This window comes from Kryptolebias marmoratus, linkage group LG16 (assembly GCF_001649575.2).
Source record: "Kryptolebias marmoratus isolate JLee-2015 linkage group LG16, ASM164957v2, whole genome shotgun sequence".
NCBI lineage: Eukaryota > Metazoa > Chordata > Actinopteri > Cyprinodontiformes > Rivulidae > Kryptolebias > Kryptolebias marmoratus.
In genome coordinates, this window is record NC_051445.1 from 15,710,851 (window position 1) to 15,724,049 (window position 13,199).

The window sequence follows — 13,199 nt, forward strand, 5'->3', positions numbered from 1 at the left end:
CCACACTCTTCCCGCCGTTGGAAATACTGACTGCAATTATACAACGCGAGTGTCACAAAGTGGTGGTTGTATTTTTGCGATCGGGATCAAAATGGGGCTTGCGAAGAGTCAGAATTGCTCCAGGGAGAAAGAAAGATTTGGGGTGGGGGGTGGGGGTCAGCTCATTTCAGTTGGAGAATAACAATAGAAGATCAGAGGCGCTGGGGGGTGGCGCCGCCGCGGTCCCCCCGCTGTCTCGGCATTGTTTGTAATGGTAGCGAAGAGCACGTCCCTCCGAGGGAAAACTCCCAGGTTGTCACAGCTAATTACTGCCGGGGTGTTCTCCACCAGGAGCCGTCTGACAGCATTTGCCGAGATATTAATATCAGATAATTGGAACGAGGACAGTGGCACTTGCTGTAAATTGGCGCCGCACGAAGCCTCGCGCACAAACTTGGCACGCGGCCCCCCGGCGCGCATATATACATATGTGCTGACGTGGTCGCGTGCTTGGCGGGCGGGCGGGCGGCCTGGCGGGCTCTTGAGCTGATTTACGAGAGGAAGCCACTTGAGCGGATCGGCCTGCCTTCACCCCCACGTCACTTAAGCGACTTTGGAGGCGACTGCCGTGAGCTGAAATCTGGAAGCCCTGCATCAGTTTTATTGTGACAGTACAATTACGAAGCTGCGGCTCCCACTGCTCCGTGGGCTGCTTCCTCGTCACCTTGCTGAGGGCCATGCTCTCTGGAGGGAGCAATAGAAAAAGCCTATAATCATACCTTCAGAGGGAACTCATACTCTTTTATATGTGGCGCTTGTAATATCTCATCTCTGAGAAAACAGGGAATTTCAGGATCTAACTTGTGGGGAAATAAAATTGTTTCCCAGTCTTCCCGCTGCTTCTCCTCTCGCCATCTGATGTGCTCCCTTTGAGATGGCAGGACAATCTGCGACGCACAGCTGGATCCTTCTAATATGGCTGCAAAATGCTCCCGCAAACAGCTGGGGGATTTGCACATCGCTTAACCTAATTTATTTGGGGGCCTCTTTGGAAGCGGGGGACTTGTCCCAGCCTTAAATCACATCCGAACCGACACTCGTGCTTTGCCGTTTCCTTGTCCTTGTGGGAATTCCCGTCGACTCGAGATGTTCCTTTTCTTGTTTTTCGGGAAGCCTAATCGTCGCCATCAAGCCTCACTGCTTAAGCTTGTGCGGCTTATCGTTTTTTCTTTCCTAACCAAGCTGTCGAACCCTATAAATATGTTGGGTGTTCCGGTTTCAGATCCAGTTACTGCAGCAGCACACTGACATTAAATCTAACCGGAACATTATCCTAATTAACCTGAACTGTTACCTCGATGGAATTACAAATTGACGATTGCTCAGCAGGTGACCAGATCAGATGGTTTTTAGCTCGACTGATCCGACACTCAAAAATCCCTTTTTGTTTTTTCCAACCCCAAAATGCACCAGAGCTGATCAGCTAGTTTGCACTGGCAATAGCATGCAAACTAGTATTCTTAAAGTAAAGAATACTAGAAGAAAGCTTTTTCTGTGACGAACTTCAAAACGCAAGAAGCTACTGAAAGGAGGCAGACTTTTTAGATATATTTGCTGATTTCTTCACTGCTCAGTGATACAAAGGCTAAGGTTTTTTTATAACGAACTGAGAGAGAGAGAGAGAGAGAGAGACAGTGAGAATATCTGCATTTATTTAATTGAGGCCTTGTTGAAAAATGGTATTTCATGCTTCCTTTATGTCTAAAGTTGTGTAAGAAAGAAAAAAGGGCGAATGCTTTCATTTCTAAGAGAAGAACTGTAATTTATTTATTTTATTTGTACCGACACCTCAGTAGTCTTGTATTATTATTATTATTATTATTATTATTATTTTGATTTTCAATGACAGAGAGAAGGTCCAATATCCAGGTGATGTTTTTCAGAAAGAAATGCAAAAGAATTTTTACTGTAAACACTTCATTTTTATTAACACATAGTGACAAAGTTTGCCTCGACTAGAGATTGGAAGGCTTTATTTTGTGTGTTGGGAACTGTTGATCTTGGACTGAAGTGGAGATTGGAATCAGCGGGGCAAAAACAAAACATAAAAGTCCGTAATCGGCCTGGGAAACCGCAGTCGGTGCATTTCTAAATGTTTACATCCTCGCAGCACGAGCCGCCACATTTCTACCACAGCTTCTCTCTCACTCGTTTACTTTCAGTCTCTCTTTTTTTTTCTTTCTTTCTTTCTCGCCCCTAAAAACGCCCGCCGTCGAACGCCGAGTCTCATTTCACACCCAGCTGTAGTTATGATATTGAGAATAAGATGACATTGCAGCTCGGTTCCTGAGCTCTGGTAAGGAGCGTTAGAAAATGCCCTCCCCCTCGCGCCGGCCGCGCTGCTGCAGGCTGCAGACTCACTTCACAGCTTCGACTCTCTGGGGAGGTGAGCTGTCTGACGCGGGGCAGGAGCAGCCGAACACCGTCTACTGTCATCCCCACCTGCGCTCATTGCTGTAGGCATGTATGCCCCTGGGTGCGAGAGTGTCTTCTTTCTTCCTGCTCAAACGTCTGCCACTGTGTAACCCTCAACACACGCCGTCTACAGTACACTACTGTTTGTGTGTGTGTGCAGCTGAAGTTCAGGCACTGAAGCTTTTCCTCACACTGTACTTTTCTTTCTTCTCTCCCCTTTAAAAAAAATCCTTTCCTCTCGCAATTAAACAGAGACAAACTCGCTTCGGAATGCACCTACCCAATTAGAGACTTATCTAACGTCGTGCAGTTTCTTTTTTTTTTTCTTTTGCAATTTACTCGCCTATCTGTTTTTAATTGAATCAAGAGATGAGAGCGGCGAAATGAAGATATTGCGCCCACCCCCCTTTTCCACCCTCGGCGTTTCTTGGAGCCAGATTACACGAAGCGCAGATGGGTAAAAAAAAAAAAATTCCAGCGGCTGGGTCAGAGCCGTGCTATCTCCTGCTACGATCAGAGGACCAGATAGCTGAGATTTATTAGCCAAACATCTCGACAATTAATTAGGAGGCGAGGCCGGTCTAATCCTGTTTGCATGGGCTTCAGCGGGACGGAGCGCGTTGCACAGGAGCACTTCAAAGACGGGGCGAAGAAGGAAAGGCTTAAATTAGTTTCTGCAAAGAGATGCTGGTTCATTATTATTGTATGTCTGTCGGATGTGTATATTTAGATTGTTTATGTGTGCATTAACACCCTGCAGGACACGTAATTAATAGAAATATGTGCGTTTGGATGGACATGAGGACGAAGATGCAGATATAAACCCTTGCCCAGACGCTGTTAAGGTTTTACTCGACCCACAGATAAAAAGGCTTGTCTGTAAACGCTGCTGGCTTTCAGGTCCCTTTGTCATTTCCCCCTGACTTCATCTCAGCAGCTCCTCCAGCCCCCCGGGAAACTCGACAGGCCACACCCCGGAAATGTGCAGTCTGCTCGACATTTGGTCTCACAAGACCCCCCCGAGCCTTTAAATGCTGTAAACACCAGCACGCAGATGGCCGAGGAGCTTTGTTTTGGCCATTAAGTAAGCCACGTACTTTGGGACCAGGGCTATTTATCGAGCAAAAGCTGAATTTAGCTGGAACGTCACTGTTTGGGGAGATGGGGCCGAGAATCGTTCAGGAGAGGAACCTGTGGTCGAACCATCGTAAGAACGAGGATGCCTAAACCATAAATTCATCTGCACCGAGCACAGGCAAAGCGATACCTGGCCACGTTGGGCAAAACTCTAAAAAAGGAAACATGAATCTGCTGTTATAAGGCTTTGCCGGCTAAATGTCTGCCTCTGACCTCATTTAGATTTGCGAAAACCTCTCAGCGTGACACAAAAGGTCATATTCCCAGTTTTATGTCTTTTCCTTTTCCTCTAACTCTTTCCATATGGGGTAACCGTTTGGTTGAATTAAAACCCACCTCGCCGAGGAACTGGAATGAATTAATTAGAAGAAAACACTTAATCTAGGCCATCTCATGTGACATTTTATATTTTAATTTTATGGCCCGCATGTTTTACTCAACCATTAAACATTCCGATTAGAATAGAAAAGAAAAAAAAAGACATTGTATATTACCACATGCAACACTGGGGAATATATTTGCTTCTCTCTTATACGAAACAAATTCAGTAGTTTAGTAAGCAGTTTAATTTGTTGCTAATTATTCTGAAGTGTTTGTGTAAGCTTCCCACAGGGATTTAAGTCTTTACAGAGGTTGGTACTCGTTGTGTATCATTTCCAGTCAGACAAAAGCCAAATCTACCCCTTTACTTTGCACCTTTATGCCACAGAGTAGGGCTGTCCCAATCCGTTTGTGCTGCAGGAGTGCAGAAGTGTAGCTTTGTCTGGTCTTACAAGGACACACTTCAAACGAAGACTTATGAGCTGTGCTAGCAGAGAAACTTCACATATGTCAGTGTTTTCTCTCTTAATAATGTCTCATTGTCACAACAACGTTGTAATGTCCAGTTTGATGGATTACCTTTTGGTATCATTTTTCTTGTCAAGCATTAAAAAACCAACTGGACTCTTGAAGGGTAAAACTGGGATTGATTCACAGTTAAAGGATCTTAAATGTGTGAATTTTTTAAACTTACATACTCGACAGATCTCAGTTAGACTCCAAAGAGTCCAGAGAAGACCTTCTTCTATTGGTAGTAATTATTAAACCATGATTAATCGAACCTGCTTTAATCTGCAGTGTTTGTGTGCTCACTTGTTGATCTCCCTGCTGATAATCATCCAAACAACCTCAAACTTATACAAAATATTTAAGTTTTTCTCTTTTTTTTTTTAGAGCTGAATGGGCTTTGTTTCGTGTTTTTCAAAAACAGTTCGGTGCTTATCCAAGGAGCGTTCTCAGTTCAAACTGAAAAGTTAAAAACAAAAACATGTATATAAAAAGTTGGTCCACTTATGTAATATGAACCTACATGCACATCTCTCTCTCTCTCCCCCTCTCCCTAATGAGGGTTTAGCATTGAGATGTCAAGGAGCCTTAAAAAAAAAGGAGCCAGACTTTTTTGTAACATTTTAAAGTGTTGTTAATCAATAGTTCTTCAGGCTTTCTGAAGGTCTTTAGAGTTTTTCCCTTTGTATGGTGAGTTATTTTATTTCTTTACTTATTTTCAGTCTAGTTTTGGCACCAGAACCTTTTCATACAATTCAACAAAAAAACAAAACAACTAAAAACCAGCCATTGGGACCAAAAGCAGCTCATCGAAAAGCACACCTTCCTGGAAACACTATACAAAGAAATGAGGGGCGGAACAAGACTTTTGCCCATTACTGCTGTAAATCTAGAACTGTAAGAACAAACTCAACATCTATGAGTTCTGTAAACGAGGGCGATCGAGGGAGATTCTGAACTTGAGGACGTTTCCTTCCGAACGGGGAAGTCAACATTTTAAACAACGGTTGCCAAATCTGCTGGAACGGAATTTGAGCGCCCATAAATGCTACGTTCAGTTTAGTGGCAGTGAAACCGTGCGGGCCCTTCAGTGGACGAGCCCAGCCTGGAAACGTTTTTCAGAAGAAGCACAGGCAGACCCGGCACACGGATCTCCATTGAGGAGGAGAGGCTGCTTTTTCATTCTCGCCATCTTTTATGAATCAAACGCGATTGAGACATATCTTAAGACTAAGCTGAAGTATAAATCCATTAAGGCTTCTCTAGACGAGGCCCCGAGATCTCTGCCCCGTTCACCTGCTCAGACCCGGGGAAACGAAGATCCTCATCGCTTAAGAAAGTTGCCTCTGAGCCCTGTCCTTGTTGGCTGCACGTATCTTCGAGGCAGTTGGCGAATCCTTCGGTCTCAGTCCATCTGGCTCTATTGTTGAACGCAGACAGGCTGGTTGATGATGCAGCCTGGGTGTAGAGGCAGAAATGGGTCCCTGAGCTCGCAGGAGCTCCCTAAGGCTGAGGCTTGGCAGGGCTTTTCAGAGCCGCTCCGTGGCAAACCCTCTGAAATCGAGCTCCACAGTCTCCACGGCTGCCTAATGGCCATGCTGCTGCTCTTCAAAGTTTGGCAGTTGACAGTTTCTGATCCTTTTTTAAGGCAAGAGGTGCAGATAAAAGCTCTGGCAGGCAAAGAGGTGAAGTCGAATCTGAGATGTCCTTTGAGATTTTAGACCTGGGAGCGTTTTTAGGAAGAAAGGGGTTTTTTTATTTTTATTTTTCTTTGTGTGTGTGCGTGCGTGCATGCACGCGGCGTTTTATTGATTGTTTTAAAGTGAGTTTTGTAAAAGCTACTGCGACTTTCCAGAAATGCTGGAGGATGGCTATCACGCCGTTCTGTAAATTTAGCACTTTGCCAGCTTTACCTGCCTAAAACCCCCCCCCCCGTGGCTTTGCTCACAGCAGGGAGTAGATCCGCAGAATACTGACAGGACAAGAGGAAGGCAATATACTAATGTTACACAAGGCAATTATTTTCTCATTCCTCTATGGGCTGTTTACAAGAATACACCGAGTCATCAAAATGCAGATTTACTGAATTAAACGTAGTAGTTTTGCCAGACAGGCATCAAATACACATTCAACATACTGTACCTTAAACCGGAGAGACTAATGTGCCGGAGGACAAAAACAACAGATCTGAGTCACCTTAAGGTGCACTAATTGGGGAGAAAGACTGAATTTTATCATCCGAAGGATCAAAATGAAGAACAAGGCGGAATTAAAAACGAGAAGCAACATGAAATCACAGCATCCAGTGGCGGCTGGAGAAAATTATGAGGAACATTGAGTCTGAATTTGTTCCCTTTGTGTCGGTTTTAGTCACTCCTCGGTTTATGGCTGCACACCCAGGGCAGTGTGCTGAAAACAAAGGCTTGCTGAAGTGCGTGCCTTAGCTGTTTCGCTGCCTTGCCGTGTTTTATTTGTGCGTGTTAAGGTTCTATTTCCCTCTCCTAGTGTTGTCTTTAGGGCACACCTCAGACAGGCGCTACGAAAAAGGTCCACAGAAAAAAAAAAGCTGTTTTTCTTGGCCAGCAGACGTAGAAATCGATGGGAAGTTACACCAAAACAGATAGATTAAAAAAAAAAAAGGAGGAAGAATAGCGCAGGTTTTGCCAAGCTTTAGAAAAAAAAACTCCTTTCTTTTTTTAAAATAAAATGTTGTAACTGCCTCTGCACTTGGGCGCCGTTTACCAGCGTGACTTTTTTTTCCTCCGAACGGTTAACAGCTGCTGTTTACAGCCATAGATAACTGTGTCATCATTACAAAGGACAATCATGCTCGGGCTCCATATTGTCTTTATCTGTTTGGGCAAATTCAGCGTCTATTGTTTTAAACGTGGCTGTGCAATTAGTCACAGCTTCCATAAAACACTGTTCTGTATCCGCACAACTATCGCGGCACACAGCAGGTGTTTGCTTTTGAACAACAAGCATTTCTCATCAAGTGACAGCCGCCATCACCGCCGAGCGCTTAGGGCACTTTGCTGCAAAATGCTCTCATGAAGACGGAGCCGTTCGTTTTTTGCATATGCAGGGACATATTTTCTGTCTAGTCGCAGCTGGGGGTCACTGCAGGTTTTGTGGCCAGTGTTGTGTCGTGTTTTGGAGAGAAAAACAAGAATCGTATTGGAACAAATCAGTTGTTGCGTTCGTGTAAAAGCAACACAAGTTTCTGCCCACAGCTTAAACGTGTGAAGTGTGTGTATACTGAATTATTGAGTTGTTTGTGGCCTCCTGAAATCTGCTCCTTGATGCATCATCTCAGCATTAATCTGCATGATAACAACATGCACTTTGCATGGACCAAAAGGTTCTGTATAAATAAGTGGATCGAGCGACTTGTTTGGTCCATTTACTTCTTTTTCGTGCTACTTTGTAGTTCTAATACACATCCCCATGTGGACCAACTCTCTCTCTCTCTCTCTCTCTCTCTCGCTCTGTCTCTAAAGAAAACTAAAATCACAGAGCCTAAGCAGTGTTTGAAAATGACCTCCACAAATCTGAAGGCTTTCTGAAAACCATAATGGAGTAATCAGCGTTGACAAAGCTTTTTTTTCTTTCTTTTTCCTTAGCCTTTGATGCGGGCAGAAATGCGTAGGAAGATCCATTTAACAACTTAAAACTTTGGCTTTTATTGGAGAAAACAGGTGTTCTGTCTTTGGACATCGTTTGGAGCACGTTCTCGTTGCATCAGGCTCAAAATGGAGAACCTAACATGTAGTTTGGGACACATTCTGCATCTGAAAAAGTGGTTTGATCCACTGGCATTGATATGCAGGCACTGTATCACATGAATTTGCTAGCATTGTATTGTGTAGACATTTTGGTTTTATAGCATATCAATATACTAGTATCATAGTGTAATGATACACTAGTATAATGTTGGTGGGGCGGCAGTAGCTCAGGAGTTAGGGGTTCGTCCTGTAACCGGAGGGTTACAGGGTCTGTCAGTCTCAGCCGTGTCCTTGGGCAAGACACTTCACCCGCCTTGCCTACTGGTGGTGGTCAGAGGGCTCAGTGGCGCCTCACTTCTGTCAGCCCGCCCCAGGGCGGCTGTGGCTACAATGTAGCTTACAGCCATCAGTGTATGACTGGGTGAATGATTGTAGTGTGAAGCGCTTTGGGGTCCTTGGACTAGATAAAGTGCTATACAAGTGCAAGCCATTTACCATTTAATGTTTTATTGGTGTACAGGTGTTGTATAATATTAACAAAGCTAGCATTGTACAGATACAGCATAGGGGCATTATATCATATCAATATACTGGTATTGTATGATATCAGTATACTTGTATCAGATTGTATTGCTGTACTGACAATAAATCATATCATTATCCTGGTAAATCTTATTGATATACTGGTATTGTATGATATCAATAAGCTTACATTGCATCATATAGATACACTGGTACCATATAGCGTCAATATACTGGTATTGTATCCTACACATGTACTGGTGTTACATGGTATTGATATTATGGTATTGTGTCATCTCTAAATTGTATAGTGTCTATTGAGGTACAGTATATGCTCCACTGGTAATAGTATAATGAGATATTTGACAAGACTCATTATGTTATTCATGGCAGATTACATTTATTGTTTAAAGTTTTCTGTCTGCATCGTACCCAGCAATAACCTGAAAGCTAATCCTGGAGTGAAAGTCAAATATTGTGATCGCAGCAGTTTGAAACGACGATCAAGTAATACTATAAACAACAGGCGACCACATACACTGACTAATTGCCGCCTGCTTTTAGGGAACCAGCAACAAAGGGTACAGAACATGCTGACAGGAACCGTGAGCGCTGACATGCTGGGAGTACTCGTCCCTGCCTTATAAACCCCTCGCTGCCTGCACATACCTGCTCAGATTTTGGTACTTGTTATATTTTTTTAATATTTTTTTTTTACTCCTGCTTCTGTGCAGAGACCTCTTGGCTAAAAAAAAAAAAAACCCACTTGGAGCTGAAATTCTGTTTTTTTTTTTTTGTTTCTGGTGTAATAGAAAGTGTGATTTGTGTGGGGTTTGGCCAGTGCCTTTATTCGGGCCTCTAAAAACCCTTATTTTTCTAGCACTGACAAGTAAAAGAGTAAAGTAAAATCTGGTGTAATTTTAGGCAGCCCTACTCCCAGGATTCTAATCATTGTTTTATTCAGCAGCTGGGAAGTAGTTCCAGCGGTGAAGAGTGACTTTACAGGTAACTCGCTTATTGGAGGGTTTGCATAAGAAAATATATTTGCAGCAGAAGGAGTCCTTGAGGATTAAGCCGTACTGACACGTCGGCGGGTAAAAATAATACTTTTCTTTGAACCGTGACAATAGCTCTTTTCTTTTCTGTAAACTTTGACGGCCATGTTCTGTAGCCATCTTATAAAGAAACTCAGCAAAAAAAAAAAAAAAGTTTAAATTTTTAGAGAAAAATCTACATATTTCAAAGGAAAGCTTGATACCAATAGACTTGTTGGGAAAATGATGACGTATGTGAAATATAAGAGGAGTCCCAATGAGAGTGCGACATTTCTTATATTAAAGAAATGGTTCCAATGTTTTAATGTGGGGTTCTGTGGAAGGAGTAGAATCAGTTATCTCCCTCTATAGCCTGTGTACAGAGGGTCCTGTGGTTATTTGCCAACAAAAAGCAGCTTAGCCGTGGCACTTCCAGTGGCTACATCTCCATCCCGTTTACGGACGCTGAGGTAAAGTGCGATGTAGCTTCGAGTCACCCTTGACACGTATTCCGAGCTGCTTTTCGCCACAGTGTATGAGGTCGCGCATAGCGTATTTTGGCGGTACGCCGGACCTTTTTAACTATCATAATAATATATATATTACATAATATAATAATGTTCCTAAACAATAATTGTTTCGAAAGTTCCCATAAATGCATGTGATGCATTGTTGTTCACGGACAAGGTCAGAGCTACAGTAGCCGTCACAATGATGAGTGCTTCTTACACAGATCGAGCTTCTGCCCACCGAACAGAGAGAAGAGGGGGGTGGGGGTGCTGGTGGGGGCTGACAGTTAATCACGAGCACATTACACCTCTGGGATGGGCGGAGCCGCAGCCTCCCGCCTCCGGCTCCAGCCTGCCCGTCATTACGAGGACTCTGTGGCCTATCAGTGTCTGCCTCAGATTTATCTCTCTGGCACAAGACCGGTCTCGGGACGGGCCTGGCATCTGTCCATCCGGCAGCTTCCGCAGCCCTCCGCCGCCGCCGCCTCGTCACCTACGAAGCCAGGCGTCAGTGTCTGCGCCGCTCATTCAGACGGACGCAACTAAACCGATCCCACGCGGTGTCAGCGGGCAGCGCTTTGTGCGGCTGCAATCCAATCTGCAGAGCCAAGGAGACTCTTTATCACCGTTAAAGCACTCTCAGTGCGTTAACACCCTTGAGCTCCCACCAGGATAAAAGCCGGCGGAGTTTATTGGGACTTGAATGTTTTTAGAAAGCAAAAAAAAAAGTTTGCTTACAGCGCGGGCAAAGGCTCTTTAAAAGCAGCGGAGCAATTACTAAAAAGCTTGCTGCAGGCCAGTTAAGTTGCATCTGTTGACAAGATTTTTATTTATTTATTTATTTATTTTCAAATCAGGTGCTCGGCACAAGTGTGCGCGCAGATTGTATAAACAAATGAGCAGACAGCATATAAGATATTTTAGCTGGAATAGCTTGTCATGCTGATTTATTACTGTTGTCTGAAATATATTGGGATGTATAGCGTGACTTGACGACTTCACTTAAATCACTGGAATGCTGAATGTCGAGACGACTAATGCAAATATAAATATATTTTGTGAGTAAGCAGTTATGTTGTATATTAGTTTTGTAAAAAAACAAAAAACAAGTCTGTGGCATTTGTCAGCATTTCTTTTCTCTCTTGACGAGCTCAGTAGCTTTCCGTCAGGTCAGATGACCCCAACCCTGCGGGGGGATTATTAAGAGGCTGCGCCCTTTGTCCCTGGAAGCCTCCGGTTTTTACCACAAGGGCACGTCACCACGCTGGCATGCTAATGGGATCCATCACCGATAACAAGGAGCTAATGAAAATCTAATCAAAAAATTACCCTGTCGCTGGATTGTCTTTCTCCTGACTGTCACACACACACACACGCACACACACACACACACACACACACACACACACACACACACAATCCCACGTTTATCCTGCGTCAGGTCGGACAAGTGACCATCTGATGGCGTCATCCAGAACATATATCATCATCACCTGTCGCTGAAAGGCAAGAGATAATCGTCTGTCTGTCTGTTAGCAAAATATCTCATGAACCACCGGTCGAATCTTAATGAAACTCTCAAAAAGTAATCATTGGATGCACATCTACAGCTGATTACCTTTCGCAGTCAACCTGATTCGAGATGGCCGCCGCAGCCTACTGAACTTAAAAAATGTAAAACTGCCCATACCTCTATCAATTCTGCAAATATTGAGCTAAAATTTGGTCTGATAGTAGCTGAGGCTGAGTCCCAACACATTTCTGAGCGTGAACAGATTTTGCAAGATCTTTGTTTAAAATGTTGCCATCAACTAGTTGGAGTCCACTCTGTCTGTCTGTCAGTAAAATAACTCATGAACTACCTGACACAGTGTTATGAAGTTTTCAGGAAAAAGTCATTGGATGTACATCTACAACTGATTTGCATTTGGAGCCGACCTACATCACGACGGCTGCCACAGCCGTGTAAACTTAGAAAACACAAAATGGTTACAATTCAGTCAGTTGTACAGATATTGTGCTAACATTTGGTGTGGTAGTAGCCGAGAGTCATTCCCAACACATACTCTGAGTGCAACGTCTCACAATACGATATACGAATGCAAGGTTTGACCACTGCGGCCATGACAGGCGGGGCGATATGCATTCCTTAAAGGAATGCTAAGCCTTCAATTCTTTTTTTGCAGACGCTCCCATCCAAAGTGATTTACAGGACGTGTCCGAGGTCACTTCAAAAGATTGGTTGAGGACGTTTGGCTTGAAGAAGGCCCCATCTGCTGAGCTACAGCCATCCCACATGGATAATTTTAAAAAAAGCAACATTTTGAACAAATTTTCTTTATTGCGGTAGTTTTAAATTTAGCTTTAAGGCTAAAAAGCGAGAACAAAGGGAAAGAATTAATGGAGCCCTTTTACTTTGTTCTATCTCATCCTCCTCTTGGGGTGTCGAGAGGCAACACAAAGAGCTGGTAGGTCAATGCTAAGGCCAAGATAATGTTTTAAACATGGCAGCGGAGAAGGTCACATGGATCTGTATGCACAGAGGTAAACCTATACTAATTCAGAGAGTTGACTTTTACTTTTAGTCGGAGTGATGATGATAAGGCGGAGGGGTGTGTGTGTGTGTGTGTGTGTTCCTGTTGTGTCCAGGCAGCGTTGCTCAGAGAAGCGCTAACAGGGATGAAGCCCTCTGGGCCTGGTTGCCGCAGCGATGCTAAACAGGCAGGCTGCACGGAGGAATGTGTGAACGGCCCGTAGGCGTTCAGTGTAGGACCACCGAGGCAGAGCCGTGTGTGTGTGTGTGTGTGTGAGAGCGTTGTCTCAGGCTGCACCTGAGTTCTGTTTTAACATATGCTCAGCAGGTCATTTACATGCACGGAACGAGATATTATGTAAATGTTAGGAATAATTCCACAAGTCTTTGAGTATTTGGCTTTTTTTTTTTTTTTTTTTAGAATCTCTCTACACTTTAAGGCATCTGTTTTAAAAGA

At 43.8% G+C, this 13,199-nt stretch overlaps 1 protein-coding gene across 11 annotated transcripts in view; it reads left to right on the forward strand.

Moving 5' to 3' along the window:
* The window catches only part of ptprub (protein tyrosine phosphatase receptor type Ub), a 231,398-nt gene that overhangs the window by 88,561 nt on the left and 129,638 nt on the right, over window positions 1-13,199 (forward strand). The gene's annotated exons all lie outside the window — the stretch shown is intronic.